At 39.9% G+C, this 13418-nt stretch overlaps 1 protein-coding gene across 3 annotated transcripts in view; it reads right to left on the bottom strand.

Moving 5' to 3' along the window:
- TTC29 (tetratricopeptide repeat domain 29) overlaps window positions 1-13418 on the bottom strand; it is a 199059-nt gene that overhangs the window by 127167 nt on the left and 58474 nt on the right. The gene's annotated exons all lie outside the window — the stretch shown is intronic.

Genomic DNA, 13418 nt, shown 5'->3' with positions numbered 1-13418 from the left:
CTTACAGGGATGCTATCTTTGGGAGTCAGTTTGCACAGGCAGTTCCCATAGCCGGATTAAGGGATTAATGGCGGCGGTGGCGGGGGGGGGTGGGTTGCCGGCGGGCAGGTTCGGGGCTCCCTTCGTTGGTGGGGGGAGCAGGGTAGCAAAAAAAAGAAAAAAAAAAAAAAAGATATACTCACCTGATCGCTGCGCAGGCGTCCCTCCTCCTCCCTCCTCTCTGCACTGTTAACACTGAATGACAGGCGTGATGTCATCAAGTCACGCCTGTCATTCAGTGAGGAGCAGCGTGGAGAGAACCAAGAAGACAAAAGAGAAGAAAGAAGCTAAAAGAAAGGTAAGTAAAAAAAAAGAAAATGGAATAACGCAGAAAGGCACACTATGGAGGAAAAAGGGGGAGAAGAGAGGCACACTATTGAGGAAAAAGGGGGAGAAGAGAGGCACAGTATGAAGGAAAAAGGGGGAGAAGAGAGGCACACTATTGAGGAAAAAGGGGGAGAAGAGAGGCACAGTATGGAGGAAAAAGGGGGAGAAGAGAGGCACACTATGGAGGAAAAAGGGGTAGAAGAAAGGCACACTATGGAGGAAAAAGGGGTAGAAGAAAGGCACACTATGGAGGAAAAAGGGGTAGAAGAAAGGCACACTATGGAGGAAAAAGGGGGAGAAGATAGGCACAGTGAGGAAAAAGGCTGAGAAGAGAGGCACAGTAAGGAAAAAGGGGGAGAAGAGGCACAGTAAGGAAAAAAGGGGGAGAAGAGGCACAGTAAGGAAAAAAGGGGGAGAAGAGAGGCACAGTAAGAAAAAAGGGGGAGAAGAGAGGCACAGTAAGGAAAAAGGGTGAGAGACACAGCATGAGAAAAAAGGGGGGGAGAAAGGCACAGTATAAGAAAAAAGGATGAGAGACACAGCATGAGGAAAAAGGGGGGGGAGAGGCACAATAGTGGGGACAATTAATTAATTTAAGATGGGGTGGTTTGGGCGCTACTGAATGTGGGGGTGAGTTTGGGGAGAATGAGGTCCCTTTATTAAATGTGCCTATGAGTTATTTAAAGGCAGTGACGGTTGCGGGAAATAGGTATATTTCTGAAATGTAATTACTATTAATTTATTGCTGGGGCTGTTTGTAGGGAGGGAAATAGGTTTATTTATTAAATGTGAATACTATTATTTTAATGTTGGGGCTGGAGGAAGGCCTAATTATTAATCATGGGTGGTACTGATTTAACGCCAGGGGTGGCTGTCATTTTCTAAATGTACCCATTGTTTTTTCCAAATAGGGCCCCTAACATTCCAGGATCAAGACAAGCCACTAAAGAAACCTGCAGCACAGGTGGTGAAAGTGAGAAGAACAGGTAGGAGAGAGCAGCAAAGTCTGTGAAATGTTGTGATTCTAGTGGGACAATCCCAATTTTTGGTGACCGTTCAATGGTGTACACAACAATGCAGGTTTTTTTGTCTGTAGGAGGGTGGTCTGGCCATGCCCAATGATGCATTATCAATGGTATTTTAATTTGCGGTATCATTGCTACTTTTAATGTGCATTATAAATTTTATTTTTAAAGTGCGGTATCATTGCTAGTTTTAATGTGCATTATAAATTTTATTTTAAAAGTGCGATATCATTGCTAGTTTTAGCGTGCGGTATCATTGCTAGTTTTAGTGTATGTTATCAATGGTATTTTTAATGTGTGATATCATTGCTAGTTTTAATGTGTGGTGTCAATACCCATTTTAATGTGGCCTTTTGGTGATTGTTTTAATGTACAGTATTTTAGTTTGTGGAAGCAATGATTTTTCTTATGCAGACAACCTAAGTGAGCCCTCTGGAAGAGCTGTAAGTGTCATACTGTGGGCTGTAGGTGATGTAATGCAGGATGTGTCCTTATGCCCTTAATTTTAGATCTTAGGAGCCCCCCTGTCTTAAGTGCCCCGGGCCCCCCGAAGCCTTAATCCAGCTCTGGTAGTTCCTCCCTTTTCATGTAAGACACTGTGTTCCATGATGTTTGTTGAATAATCATTAGTAAAACAATAATACAAATTAAGTTGTGAAAATATTCCATTATTGGCATATGGGTCCATCTAAGTTATATTGAATTTTCCTACATGCGATGACTTTTTATTTGAATGCAGTGCCCCCAAATAAGTTTTAATGGTCACCTCTCAGTGTTTGTGAACTGAATACCCTGTTAACAGTCTATTCCCATCTCCTTCTGGGCTATCCTATCTGTTTATTTGGATTGCAGGTTAACAGACTAAACACTAATAGATGTATTTGGCCTTCAAATGGAAGTCTATGAATGTCTTCTGGCTGATGACTGTCAATCGAATCAAAAAGATACACTCTATTTTGAGGTTTTTAGAAGACCTTGACCAGGGCTCCATGATTATGCAGAATATGTGAATCTCCAGTTCTAAGCCTGCCCTCCTTCACAAATGACTGGGTAACTCCAACACTGTTTTATCATTCTATTACATATAATATAGATACACTTTTTGGTACGCTATATATTTGTGCATTATATGATGTGGTCATAACATTGTTCTACAATTGGCTCTGATAGTTTTTTTTATGCTACTTTACAGGGAAAGGGGGGATTTCCCAATTTTAAGGGTGCATGAGCATGTGTTTAACATTTATGTAAGAGAAAACAAGTTAAACTACAACATGTAAGTAGAGCAATGTCCAACATCTCTTGCTGCTGTCCACAAATTATACTCAAGATTTGGCAGAGTTGTATGAGCTTTGTGTCTCAGAAATGGGAAGGGTGGCTGAAATATGCAACTGTGAGCAAAAGCCTAAAATGTATCCTATTGGGTAATATCCCAATCTCAAAGCACTCACGGCAGCTTTTAAGAAAACATGAAAGTCATGAGACATCTGCAGGGACAGCAACAGGACTCCAATTTGTCCATTAAATGAAGCTGTAAACATTGATTGTTTGCTCTAGATCTTGGCACACTGAATCAGGCCAGATGCTAGGTCACTAAATGCTATCATCTCTAACTACATTACACTATTCATTTATAACTGACCAGAGGAGCACAGAGGCATTTATAAAACAGTATCCAAGATTGCTGCATAATCTTCCCACCTTCTCTGATTCTGTGCCATCTTTTTTTGCCATGCAGGAAAACTGTATTTTATACAAGTCATAAAACTTTAAAAAATACTTATTTTTATCACTATATATGTATGGGTGATAGAGGATAAGCTTTAGCCACCTTTCACAAATGTCAAATGTAATAAAGTATAGCTCTGGTACCAATCTAGAATGCTTGCTATATTTAATGGACAGTTCACACTAAACTTTAGTGAAAAAGTAAGATGAGCATTTTAGTGTCAGGACTTTTTTCAATAAAATAAATTAAACAGATTATCTGTTAAGTATCCAGGCTAATGAGCCCTGCTTTAAGCTAAATGGAACAGATGCCAGGTATGGACTAAGATGCCAATGTGCGTATACCCTTTGGCAAACGTTATTTTGAAAGGCAAAAGTCTCAAGGAAAAAAAGAGATGCACATGACTATTGCTTAAACTAGCAATTAACTAACTACACTGTCATTGCATTGCATATTCACATTGAACTCGCTCATAAAAATAAAGTGGAATAATTATTTCAATTAAGTTAGCTAGTCCTGCTTACAATGCCACTAGCAGTAAACAGCACAATGGTTTCCTGTTTGACATTAGAAGTGTGTGTATGGTAGGTATATAACCAGAGTAACCAGAGTCACCAGACCTGTTAACCAACCTAGGCCGGAACCTAGGTTTAAGAGGAAGCCAGAGACATGGGCATGACCACCCACATTATTGATTTATATTTATATTGTATTACAGATTTTTGGACTTTAGCTTGGCATTACACACCACCGGCTTTGAGAAAGGTTTGAATACGGACATCCACCATTGTTGCTGAACAGTCACATGGGTACTGTGATTATACTGCTAGTATAATATTATAATATAGTAAATGTAGTATAATATTTGCTCTTTTATTATTATTATTATACAAAAAGTAAAAATAATGAAAAAATGGTGAATGTTTTATAGAAGTATAAGATGTAATAATAAAGTGCTAATGTAATATTGAATGGAGAGGTAAAATTGGTGCTCGAGATCAAAGGAGGGACCCAAAATTGCTACCCTACCTAGGGTATCATTTGGCTTAATCTGACTGTCATTAACACATTGTTAATAGAGCAGCATTTTGTAGTTTTGCACTATGGTACAATTTGATATATTTAATAAGGTATAACTTTATTAACAGTATCACTTTGTTATATAAATACAGCAACTGCTTCAAGGACCCTTTGATATTCTGGTAATAACCAAAAAGCATGAACTAGCAGCTGCTCAATGGAAGAAGAAGTGGGTAATAAGAAAAGGAAAAACACAAATTTCAGCCTGTATAATGAATATTGAAAATGAAAGCATAAAAGTGTACTATGCATATATGCATTTATTATAATACTATAGTATAAAAATACAATGTTATGTTTTTGCTAATTTCTGGCTAAATTAAATAAATGACACATATACTTGTGGAGGGTAATATTAAAAGTAAATATTTTCATTGTGATGTATATATTTCACTATACATGCTGGTAATGACTTATACACTAATACACAGATTTGTAAATATGAGATAAAACATATATAATATACAGAAACATGGCGGTAATGATAAAGGAAAGTCTGGAGTACAAATAAATAGGTAAACATATGGTGTATTCTGTCATTGGTAAAAGATTATATGTACCACATATGAAGGGATATTTTCGGGCATTATGCAAAATACTCCAGATATCGGACCTTGAAAAGTCTCATGAGAGTGAAGTGACCCAAGGCTGATTATTGTTACAGGCTAAGCTTTGATTGAATGAACTTACATAACCTCCAAGTGACAATCCTGCCAATGAATAACAATGAGTGCACAGACAACCATTTCAGCCCAATGTCTTTGGAGAAAAGATGACCCCTTCTCACAATGTCACTAAAGGCAAAGTTAATTTTCTCTTTACACACATGTAAGAATATAATAGACACATTGGACTGCATTACTGCAAACTTAAACATCATATTGAGATTTCATAAGGCTATCACCAGGTTATCAGTTCTCCAACAAGCAACATCATTATTTGTTCCCTACACCTTCACTACAAAATCTAAACTATTTTCCACAAACAACACTTAATCTTTCAATGCATATTATTTATTCAGATACTAAAATTGCATGTACAGCTTTCCAAATTACACTGCCATTTACTGTGCTGCTCCTACATTTTAAATGGCCACTAAACATGAAGAGTCTGATTTGCGAATGCACGCATAACGAGCGCAACATGCGTTTGTTTTAAAACGCACATAGTTCGGGCTTACGCATGCCTAAATTCAACAAACAGTGGATCTGAAGATAGTTGCGCTGACAGATTCGGGTGTAGGTCTGCTCAGCTCTACACTGTAGGATATGTCCAATACCTATGTGGAATATAAATTTGCAAAACAGCGCACAGAATATATTAAATAATAATATTATAGGCAATAATGATAAAACAGAAAAAAAAAAAAGTGTTTTTTTTTCTATTTTTTTCTTGCTCCTGATTGGAAATACATGTTATAGCATGCATACGCGACTGTCATCACTAGTAAACAGAACTAAGACAAGCCCTGTAGCTGAAGCAAGAGATACAGCAGAAACTCAAGTTCCTTTGAGATGCTCAAAGCTTGAATCGGACTTGCCTGCATGCGTTCGAGATTGGCATGCACTTACTATATATTAACTAAAGGCGAAACGCCCCTTCCATGCCACGTTCCCTCCCAGAAATCGTAAGCTGTAGTAAGTGTCCTTTTCGTATGCAGATGAATTGCACTTGGCTGCATTTAGTTGCATATGGTCTGGTTCTGGGCAGGCACAAATCAAATTTGCGGATTATACACACAAAATCGGCATTTATGTTCCTTGATGAATCCCGAACAGTGCATATATATTCCATATAGACTAGAATAGAGTAAACCTTCTCCAGAATGCCCTCCACCCTGAGTACTGAAACGGTGGGGGTTACAATGAGTAACTCCCTTAGATTTATACTATCATACTTGTCACAATGGGTAAACTTCAAATACTTTAAATACAGTGGTGTAACATCAGTGGTCATATAAAGCTTGGTGCTAAGGTTCTCAGGAGTCTTGTATCATTCAGTGTTAGCACTGACCTTCTGAAGGCGCGGAGTCTAACGAAAACCCTCACCCCCCCATCTTCCCCAAGAACCACCGCAAGGCGGGATGGATTTTGCTGCCGGAGGCCTGCAGGACGCGGCACTTAGGTTAGCCCACTGACGTGAGAGGTGACAGATGGTTGGTAAGGAGAATAGGCTCGGTAGAGGTAGTGTAGTACGGCACAAAGGAGCAGGATCAGTTAGCTGAAGAAACACAGCACATACAGATGAATCCAAGCCATATACAGTGTAATTTCCGGGTCGGATACACTGAAGACACACCACTCTCAGGAGAGTCGCCGGGTCGGATACACGCACGCTTTCTTTTGTGGGCATGTCCACATATTGTTTTTTACTTTGAGCTTTGGTCATATTTGTTAACACCTTCCCTGTCTTATTGCCCCACCTATAGAATCTATTTTTAGAATAATCCATTCTAGACTTTGCATTAGATGCCAATTAGTCTTCCAAAAGCTGACGTTCCTTCATATAAAAATCAAAAGAGGAAGCTGACGGAGATTTTATATAGGCATCAAATGCAGTTTTACAGCTCCATACAGAAAGTTATATTTAATTTGATATTCTCTTTTCTGCTTTACCATATATGCAATGATATGGCCCTGTAATACAACCTTGGAGATCTCCCAAAATAAAACTGCACCTTCCCAGTGCTCTAAAAATTGTCATCTACAAAATCCAGCCACTTATGATTGAGATATTCTGAAATCGTCTGACTGTGCTAAATATGTGGGGAACCTCCAAAACCGACGAGTGGCCATACCAAGGCGTGCCCTCAAAGTTATCATGATACGAAATTAGAATACTCCCAATTCCAAAATAACTTACTCTAGAAATCAACAAATTGGAGATCATCAAATAATCAATACGTACAAAAGTATGATATACCCCAGACTGGAAGGTATAAGTCCTTTCAGTAGGGTTATGAATCCTGCATGGATCAATAAGCCCATTATTATCTTTAAAGTGCTGAATAATATCCCCTCCAGAAATGACATAGGAAACAGGAATAACAGATCTGTCCAATCGTGGATTATCTATCGTATTAAATTCTCCTCCCATAATAAGGTTTGGGAGATCTCTTTGAAGTTCAGACAATTTGGTATAAAAGCCTTTATTAGGCATATTTGGAACATAAATATTCAACAACGTAAAATGTTCCTCATTGAGCAACAAATACAAAAGAATATATCTACCCTCAGTATCAATTAACACATTCTCAATAGTATAGCGCAATCACTTATTCAAGAGTATCACAACTCCTCGTTCTTTAGTTACATAGGGAGCAGAAATACAGTCTTGGATCCATTAGGCTTTCAAAGTTATCCTCTCGGCACAATTCCAATGTGTCTCCTGGATAAATGCAATATCCAGAGACAAAGTCTTCAAATGAGTTATAACTTTTTTCCGCTTAAGCGGTGAGTTCAATTATTATTATTATTATCCTTTATTTGTTAGGCGCCACAAGATTTCCGTAGCGCTGTACACCATACAAACAGTACACTATACAGGGTGAAATGGTATAAAACAATAAACAAAAAATACCAGTACTTCAGAAACTCCAGGCTGGTTGATGCAGTAAACACGGAGAAGAACAGGTAGGGAGACAGGAGGGAAGGGGGCCCTGCTCATGTGAGCTTACATCCTAAGGGAGGGAAAACAGAACAGGCACAAGGGGAGCCAGATGTGGCAAGGGGAGAGAGCGAGTGGAGGATGTGAAGGGGTTATACGGATGGTTGATAGGCTTTGAGGAAGAGGTGGGTATTCAGTGCATGTTTGAAGGAGCACAGAGTAGGAGAGATGCGGATGGAACGAGGGAGGTCATTCCAGTGAAGGGGGGCAGCACGGGAAAAGTCTTGGATTCTGGAGTGGGAAGAGGTGATAAGAGTGGAGGAGAGGCGGCGATCATTGACTGAGCGCAGGGAGCGGGCAGGAGTGTGAATGGAGAGGAGGTTAGAGATATAGGGGGCAGCAGAGTAGGAGAGAGCCTTGTAGGTGGTGGTGAGGAGTTTGAAGAGGATTCTGTAGGGGAAGGGAAGCTTGTGTAGGGTGAGGCAGAGGAGGAGCGGCGTGAGAGGAAGATGAGTCTTGCGGCCGCGTTGAGTATAGAGCGGAGGGGGGAGAGACGGGAGTGGGGGAGGCCGGTGAGGAGGAGGTTGCAGTAATCCAGGCGGGAGATGATGAGTGCGTGTATGATAGTCTTGGTGACATCCTGAGAGAGAAAGGGACGGATGCGGGCGATGTTGCGTACATTCCAGGAAACAATATGAAATTTAGACTCCAACATCTTAAATATTCATTTTTTTATCATAATATTATTCAGTTATCCTATCCTTTCCCTTGGGAGATAAGAAACAGACCTAAAATTTCCAAACATCTCTCTTGCCCTGTCCCAGCAAGCAGAGTAAATATTCATTCTTTTACATTTATGTTTGTAACCGCACCTGGATAGCAACACTCTTTTGACAATATATATCTTCATAAATTGTGGACTATAAATACCAAACTTTCTCCTTTTACAATTTTCCTCCTGGCCTAACTTCATGCAACTGGTTTTAGACACCAGGAGCATGAAAGAAACTAAATCGATTATGAATAATGTGACAAAAGACATACTAACATTTTGGAATTCCTTTAAAAAAACTACCCCTCCCGTAGAATAGGGGCCCAGTAATGTGATGTTTGCCTTAAGTCTGTTGATGTCTTAAAGTGGCGCAGTGTATGTTTGTGGTGCATATTTGTTTAACCTTATATCATGTATAATCTGCGTACAATCAAGTGTACAGATGCAAGTATCCATGAAAGGCTCTGCATAGTCATGGCCAAAAGATTTGAGAATGACACAAATATTATTTTTCACAAAGTCTGCTGCCTCAGTTTTTATGATGGAAATTTGCATATACTCCAGAATGTAATGAAGAGTGATCAGATGAATTGCAATTAATTTCAAAGTCCCTCTTTGGCATGACAATGAACTTTATTCCAATAACAACATTTCCACTACATTTCAGCCCTGCCACAAAAGGGCCAGCTGACATCATGTCAGTGATTCTCTCATTAACACTGGTGAGAGTGTTGACAAGGACAAGACTGGAAAGCACTCTGTCATGCTGATTGATTTAGAATAAAAGACTAGAATCTTTAAAATGAGGGTGGTGCTTGAAATCATTGTTTTTCCTCTGTTAAAAATGGTTATCTGCAAGGAAATACATGCAGTCATCATTGCTTTGCACAAAAATGGCTTCACAGGCAAGGATATTGCTGCTAGTAAGACTGCACTTAAATCAACTATTTATCGGATCATCAAGAACTTCGAGGAGAGAGGCTTAATAGTTGTGAAGAATGCTTCAGGGCCCCAAGAACCTCTAGCAAGTGCTAGGACCATCTTCTAAAGTTGATTCAGTTGCGGGATCGGGGCACCACAGTGCAGAGCTTGCTCAGGAATGGCAGCAGGCAGGTGTGAGTGCATCTTCACGCACAGTGAGGTGAAGGCTTTTAAAAGATGGCCTGGTGTCAATTTCGCTGATTAATCCCCTTTCAGACTGCTTGGGGTATCCGGAAAAACGCTTGTCCGGAGAAGGAAAGGTAAGCGCTACCATCAGTCTTGTGTCATGCCAACAGTAAAGCCTCCTGAGACAATTCATGTGTGGGGTTGCTTCTCAGCCAAGGGAGTGGGCTCACTCACAATTTTGCCTAAGAACACAGCCATGAATAAAGAATGGTACCAAAACATCCCCCAAGAGCAACTTCTCTAAACCATCCAAGAACAGTTTGGTGATGAACAATGCCTTTTCCAGCATGATGGAGCACCTTGCCATAAGGCAAAATTGATAACTAAGTGGCTCGGGATCAAAACATCGAAATTTTGGGTCCATGGCCAGGATACTCCCCAGACCTTAGTCCCATTGAGAACTTGCTGTCAATCTTCAAGAGGTGGGTGGACAAACAAAAACCCACAAATTCTGACAAACTCCAAGCATTGATTAAGCAAGAATGAGCGGCCATCAGTCAGTATGTGGCCCAGAAGTTGATTGACAGCATGCCAGGGCGAATTGCAGAGGTTTTCAAAAAGAAGCGTCCACACTGCAAATATTGACTCTTTGTTTAAACTTAATGTAATTGTCAATAAAAGCCTTTGACACTTATGAATGGTTGTTTATTTTACTTCAGTATACCATAGCAACATCTTCCGAAAAGGTCTAAAAACACTGAAGCAACAAACTTTGTGAAAACTAATACTTGTGTCATTCTCAAAACTTTTGACCATGACTGTATATGTAACTTGTAATTAATGTGCCTATATATATGCCATTATCTGGAACAATGATCTATATTTGTTATGGCTACCAATGCAACATAAACTCATAAAACAGGTTGAAGAGGTCTTCACCTTTAGCAGCCGCCTTTCCCGTAGAGACTGGTTGTGCTCACAGGTACTCAGATGCCCCCAGGTCTTATACTCAGAGTAGTATGGGTTTATGTTAACACGGCAGCGCACAGGTATAGGAATTGCAGACGGAGTAGTGGCAGGCCAGAGATAAGCAGAGTGGACAGGACACCTGAGAGTAATAACATAACCAGGAAGCATGTTTAAAAATATAAATGAACCAGTTTAAATCATATGAGAGCTCCCCCTGGAGTTGGAGGATGTCCCTACACCCTCCTACATCTATGCCACAAGGATAATCCCAAAGAATAATATAAGAGCATAGAAACTAGAGCACGCTCCCGGCTGCTAGATCACGCCAGGATGCGGCGTACCGCCGCGGCTCGTGACAATATTACCACATGTGACTATATGGTTTGTGTATTATAAGCATTATGTATTATGAGCATACCATGCGCTGAATTTGAGTACAACAAGAATTATTTATGAAGCTGAAAAAAGTGCTGATGCGATTTGTCCCCATTTTGTGACATAGCATTCCTATTTATGCACAACCGTGCATTTTACACAGGTGAGTGAATTAATTAGAGCATCTAGGTGACAACAACTGCAGGGATGCTGAATTTAATTTCTTTTTTTTTTTATAACATAAACTTTTTTATTAGATTATATAGATATCAGAAAAAGATAAACAACCCCAAACAAGATACAAATAACAAAAAATGAAATTACACATCAATAACTTGTTTAAGGGGAAGGAAGGGGGAAGGTAGGAGGCAGAGGGTGAGGGGGAAGAGATATCACAATTATGAATACAAATGAAAACCAAAACAAAAAAATAAAACCAAAACAAACAAACAAAATGAGAATGAAGGTGGGCTTTATTTGGAGAGAGCAGGGCGTGGAGACAAGGAGGAGTGAGAGAGTCACTTTGTACCAAAATTTGAATTCACAAGAAACCAAGTGGATTAAATGGTATTCAAGGGTGGTTCAGCCTCATAAAAACTCATCCAAGGGGACCATGTGCCTTGGAAACTCGAATGTGTATCATGTAAGCTGGCAGTGATGCACTCCATATGGCAGCTTAGCCAAATGCTATAGGAACGGTAGTGGCGGTTGATGAAGGAGGGTTGGTGATCTTCCAGTTGGATGCGATTAGACATTTAGCTGCATTAAGAATTTGTCTCAATAACTTTTGGATAGGACGCATCTTATTTTCGAACAGGACCAACAGATATTCCACAGGGTGCCCTGTTGGCTACATGATCTCCAACACAAAATGTAATTCCTTCTAATGGACATAGTACGGTGGAACAGAGAGTTGGTTTCTGAATGCTGGCTAGTCATAGCAATGCCCTTTGTACTGCATAGTCTGTAGAGGAAGAGGGAGAGCACATGCTGCAGAATGCACTGCAGTAACTAACTCCTCCTCCTCTTATTGGTTGCATTGTATGACCTCCCTGCAGTGTGCAGAGGAGATCACATGACACAGAAGCCAGCTGCCCTTATTTAGTTGATCAGGAGCAACTGGCTATCTATCGCAGGTGAAGTGGTCGGCGGGCATCCTGCAACAGAGCAGAACTTATATGCAAGAGTGCTAGTACCAATGTAGTAAAATCATTAAAATGTTCAAATGTAATACAAGAAATAAAGATGACTCAAATGTCTCCTTACTCTCAAGATATAGTCAAAGACATAAATGAGACACTAGCAAGCAGTATTTTAGGAGAATAACTGAAACATTTAGATTATTCAAGGAGATGCTACACAAGTTATAACAGGCAGAATTGAATTTCTTTTTAAATTTTGCTGGCATGCACTTTCCCATCTCAAACAAACTTCCAGAAATTGATCCATATGATTGGAAAACATAAATTGGGTATGCACCTATTTGTGCGCACAACAATGTATTTCAAGTATGTATAATCCGCAAGTAATATATATTTATATGTATCTACAAGTTAACCCGTGCATAATACTCATGCATTCTAGTCAAATCAAGCTACTTAAGGTGTTAAAAAGGTTCTTGTCATGCATTTGGGCCTAGCCCAGGCCTCCTCAGGGGAAGAGCGTTACTTCCCGACGCAAGCGCCCTTTTTTAACGTGGTTTTGTCCACATGTCACGACCTCATCATTTTTCTCCATCACCTCATCCTTCATCTTCATCGCCACATCCTTCATCAAGCTACTTAAGGTGTTAAAAACTCCCCATTGTCACCCCCGGCAACCACCAACCACTCCCAACTGTCACTTCTCCTTCAAGAAATATATAGGTCAGTGTATAACTCTGCCCAGCAGGTGGCGCTGCAGCTTGTTTTTTTTTTTCACACACGCCACTAGGCATTTATATAGTAGATAGTACACATGATTTGTGTGCAAAAACAAAACGGACACTTACAAAAAAGTGTATAGTGTAAACAATTCTACATGTGTAAACTCTGTATATCTATGTATGTATATGTGTGCGCTTTTCAATTTGTCTTAGGGGGCAGTGCTGTACAACCAGTTACTATCTTGATGACGTACACTGAATGGGTAAGTGTGTTTGAATCTTAAACACAATGAGAAATATAGCACATTTCTTTATAACAGTTCTGCATGCTGAAACAATTTCTCCACTGAATCCTCCGTTGCTTTAGTGCAGAAGAGGCTTATTGCAGCCACCCTATGGAGCTTGCAGTTTTCTATTGGTCCTCCCACTGTCATTGGTCCTCTCTATTTAAGAATGATGAACAATAAAGTTTTTCTTGTGCCATTCTACACAAAGGGGGAGATCAGATAAAAACCGTTTCAGCTG

The sequence above is a fragment of the Mixophyes fleayi genome, chromosome 1 (genome assembly GCF_038048845.1).
Source record: "Mixophyes fleayi isolate aMixFle1 chromosome 1, aMixFle1.hap1, whole genome shotgun sequence".
Lineage (NCBI taxonomy): Eukaryota > Metazoa > Chordata > Amphibia > Anura > Limnodynastidae > Mixophyes > Mixophyes fleayi.
This window is presented reverse-complemented; position numbering and strand designations above follow the sequence as displayed.